The sequence below is a fragment of the Ranitomeya imitator genome, chromosome 7, assembly GCF_032444005.1.
Source record: "Ranitomeya imitator isolate aRanImi1 chromosome 7, aRanImi1.pri, whole genome shotgun sequence".
NCBI classification, from domain to species: domain Eukaryota; kingdom Metazoa; phylum Chordata; class Amphibia; order Anura; family Dendrobatidae; genus Ranitomeya; species Ranitomeya imitator.
In genome coordinates, this window is record NC_091288.1 from 156371175 (window position 1) to 156376303 (window position 5129).

A 5129-nucleotide genomic window follows, 5' to 3' on the forward strand; every position below is an offset into this window, starting at 1 on the left:
TTCACTACTCTGAACTGAAACATCGCCATCATGGGCTAAATAAAACAGCTCCTTATTCACAGACAGTGGTGTGCTGCTTCCTCTTTTGGACTACTACATGTAAGGTTTGGAATATGTCTGTGGAAGCTCTATTGCACCCAGACTCTTTCCATGCTGAATGTGCTGCTCTATTTTCTATCTATCTATCTATCTATCTATCTATCTATCTATCTATCTATCTATCTATCTATCCCATATCTATCTTTCTATCTATACAAAAAAAATGGAACAGCACAATACCAATAAGTGGGTGCACGCCTTCCTAGCAAAACCTCCAATACTTGGACCAATGCTGATAGGAAAAAAATGAATGCAGCACTCCATATATTCAGGTGAAAAAAATGTGGTTTATTTCAAACCCACATGCTGTGGCAACGTTTCGGCTCACACTGAGCCTTTCTCAAGCAGTGATCTACACACACAGGTGAGTGTAAATACATGATTCTTAACAATACTTATTAAACATTATTGTACCAAAAAGTGTTTCAAATTTCATATTCATTAATCATAAAGTGCAATAATATCATCTCAGTATGTATCGTATAAAGTGTCTTGTGCAATAAAGTGACTTCCACGTTACATATAATCAACGATATCACAAGCATCTAGAGACAAGCTACAATTCTGCAAAGAAAGTGTTGTGTTCCTAGGACATTGCATCTCCCATCAAACAAAACATCTGACTGAAGACAGGAAAGCGGCTGTGCAGAATATCCCTCTGCCAACCAAGCCTACACAGCTACAGTCCTTCCTTGAACTTGTATCCTATTGCTGCCCCTGGATCTTTGATGCCTCTCTACACATGCAACTGTATGACTGCCTCAAGGACATCCCCTTCAGTCTAACCACGGAAGCCATTGATGGGTTCCACGAGCTAAAAGCTGCAGTTACATCCTCTCCTGCCTTAGGACTATCAGACTACACCAAGCATTTCTGCCTGTTTGTCATGGAGAAACAATGCCATGCAACTGGAGTCCTGACACAGCTTCATGGAGGAAGGCAACGCCCACTCGAGTACTACTCTGCCAAACTGTGGCCCGTGGATCCCCAACCTGCATGAGAGCCGTGTTCGCAACCCACCTGTTGCTAGATAAGACTTCTGACATAATTCTGGCCCATCAGCTGAAAATACTGGCTCCCCATGACATTACTGCTATACTGGCCCAGACACAGCCAAAACACCTGTCTGCTGCTCGCCATCTACGTCTACAATGCTCTCTTCTGCTTCCCAACAACGTCACCATCTCCAGGTGTGCTGTCCTTAACCCGCTACTATCCTACCTCTGCCAAGGGGGACACAGATGCAGCCCTCTCTCACACACAAGTGGAAGAGGTAGTCGACTCTGAGATGGTTCAACATGATTGCCTCACTCTTATGAGACAGGAAACCTCCAGATTTGACTCAGTCACAGATGTACCTTTGGAAGATCCTGACCTAACGCTCTTTGTGGATGGATCATGGTATGCAGACCAAAATGGCCGTTTTCACACTGGCGTAGCAGTAGTCACAGTTGACACTGTGCTGCTGGCAAAGCCACTGCCTCCGTCCATATCTGCACAGGAGGCGGAACTGCGGGCCTTGACAGAAGCATGTAAAATGTCTGCCTAATGCAAAGCTACAATATACTCTGACTCACGAAAATCATACCAAAGAAAAAAAGCACCAAATGAACCAAAGGTTACTAAAACAATATGTCAACTTTATTAATACACAACAGTAAAAGGACAAGTAAAATGAGAGCATGGACAAGACAATGATACACTGAAGGGTGAAACCGCGGTAAACAAGCAGGTTACATAAGTAAAGGTATCTAGGCCACGCCACTAATGTATATAAGAAATAAAGTGCAGGTGTGCAACATAATATGGATACTAGCAAAGTGCAAAAGCCATAAGAAGCAGCAAAGTAACAGACCTAGAGCGAAAAGAATGCCATAAAATGTAAGGCCAGTATATACCTGTGTATACCACAGCAGCACCCACCCCAATGCGCGTTTCGGCTAACAGTGCCTTCTTCCGGGGGAAGAAGGCACTCTGACTCACGCTACGCTTATGGCGTATGTCATGACTATGGACCAATCTGGAAGGCAAGAGACTTCATCACGGCAAATGGAATGTCTGTCAGACACCACAAGGCCATACAAGAGCTGATGGAGTCCTTATTGATGCCGAAGAAAGTTGCAGTGGTGAAGGTAAAGGCACACACTGGAAGAACTTCAAAGGAACAGCAAATGAAGCCGCAATGCTACCATTTGACACAAAAACATCTCATCTGTACTCGCTCATGGATCTGAACACAGAGGAAAAGGAACAATCCTGGGAGAGGTTGTTTTCCACACTCCAGAGGCAGGCACCCAAGGAGGAGAAGGACCAATGGACCCAAGATGGAGCCACACAGGATACAAGACACCTAATAATGAACAAAGGAAGACCTTGCCTCCCAAGGGTAATCTACGCTATGGTGGCCAGATGAGTCCACGACACAACCCATCAGTCCAAGATCAAAATGCACAATCTTGTCCGCCAGTATTACCATGCATCAGGCTTCTCAACGGTAGCCACAAATTTCACGAAGGGATGTCTTGTCTGTGCCCGCTGCAATCCGGGAAAAACAGAGAAACAGAGAAGGTACCCCAGAAATGCACACCCAGACCCCTATACCCGTTTTAGCGCATACAGATAGACCACATACAGATGCCGCACTTGGGGGGTTTGAATATGTTCTGGTGGTGATAGACATATTCTCATGGTGGCCAGAGGCATTCCCAGTGAGAAATCAGTCAGCAAAAACCACGGCTAAGAAACTCCTCCCTGAGGTAAGGTTGAGAGGTTAAATGGGACACTAAAGAGTAAAATGCTCAAAGCAGCACAAAAGACAGGGAAGCCATGGCATGAGAGTCTTCCCCTCACACTATTTAGTGTCAGACACACACCAGTTGGTCCAGCCAAACTTAGTCCATATGAGATCCTGTTTGGAAGTGCTCCCATGCTAGGACTGTACTTCCCACAGCAGTTGTCTATGCAGTATGACACTTTGACTAAGTATGTGATTGAATTGACCAAACACCTAACTAAAATACATTCTCGAGTTTTCTCATCCATCCCAGATCCTGAGGACCTGGAGGGAGCTCACCAGATCCTACCCGGTGATTGGTTCCTCAGCAAGAGGGTCAACAGACGTACCCTAGAGCCCAGATACGACGGACCGTACCATGTCTTTTGACCACTGCCACAGCAGTCAAGCTTGAAGGAAAGCCCACATGGATCCACGCTTCCCACTGCAAGAAGGTGCCAGATCCAGAGACCAGTGACGGCTGCTCTTCTTCATCCATCTAATGATTATCCTTTATATAGCCCCAGGGGTGGCTAGTACTCAGGGGGCAATCAATACAGAGGAGGACAATTTTATATTACAGGATGATTTATGTAAACTAGAAGCTTGGGCTGATAAATGGCAAATGAGCTTTAATGGGGATAAATGTAAGGTCATGCACTTGGGTAGAAGTAATAAGATGTATAATTATGTGCTTAATTCTAAAACTCTGGGCAAAACCGTCAATGAAAAAGACCTGGGTGTATGGGTGGATGACAAACTCATATTCAGTGGCCAGTGTCAGGCAGCTGCTACAAAGGCAAATAAAATAATGGGATGCATTAAAAGAGGCATAGATGCTCATGAGGAGAACATAATTTTACCTCTATACAAGTCACTAGTTCGACCACACTTAGAATACTGTGCACAGTTCTGGTCTCCGGTGTATAAGAAAGACATAGCTGAACTGGAGCGGGTGCAGAGAAGAGCGACCAAGGTTATTAGAGGACTGGGGGGTCTGCAATACCAAGATAGGTTATTACACTTGGGGCTATTTAGTTTGGAAAAACGAAGACTAAAAGGTGATCTTATGTTAATGTATAAATATATGAGGGGACAGTACAAAGACCTTTCTGATGATCTTTTTAATCATAGACCTGAAACAGGGACAAGGGGGCATCCTCTACGTTTGGAGGAAAAAAGGTTTAAGCATAATAACAGACGCGGATTCTTTACTGTAAGAGCAGTGAGACTATGGAACTCTCTGCCGTATGATGTTGTAATGAGTGATTCATTACTTAAGTTTAAGAGGGGACTGGATACATTTCTGGAAAAGTATAATGTTACAGGGTATATACACTAGATTCCTTGATAGGGCGTTGATCCAGGGAACTAGTCTGATTGCCGTATGGGAGTCGGGAAGGAATTTTTTTCCCCAAGGTGGAGCTTACTCTTTGCCACATGGGTTTTTTTTGCCTTCCTCTGGATCAACATGTTAGGGCAAGTTAGGTTAGGCTATCGGTTGAACTAGATGGACTTAAAGTCTTCCTTCAACCTTAATAACTATGTAACTCATGAGGGTCTAGTAACTTTCTGGTATAATGTCTCCACACCAAGGGTAACATATCAATTTGATTATTGCCTCATAGTAGAATACCCAGGCCCCATGGCACAGATTGACATCTGGCTAGGTACACAATTCATTTGTGTCACCACTGCTGATACGGGGGAAGGTTCAAACTGTGAGGATTGGTGTTATGACCTGGTGGTCACGACAATAATGGACCTGGTGGTTAAGAGCACACGAAATGACCTGATAGTTACTGATAATAAAGGACGAGCTCTGGGACGTGGGAACTCTGCTGACCGCAATCCCTAAACCTATCAACCACACTAGAAATAGCCGTGGATTGCGCCTAACGCTCCCTATGCAACTCGGCACAGCCTAAGAAACTAGCTAGCCCTGAAGAAAGGAAAATAAAGCCTACCTTGCCTCAGAGAAATTCCCCAAAGGAAAAGGCAGCCCCCCACATATAATGACTGTGAGTAAAGATGAAAATACAAACACAGAGATGAAATAGATTAAGCAAAGTGAGGCCCGACTTACTGAACAGACCGAGGATAGGAAAGGTTACTTTGCGGTCAGCACAAAAACCTACAAAAAGACCACGCAGAGGGCGCAAAAAGACCCCCCGCACCGACTCACGGTGCGGAGGCGCTCCCTCTGCGTCCCAGAGCTTCCAGCAAGCAAGACAACAAATTAAATAGCAAGCTGGAC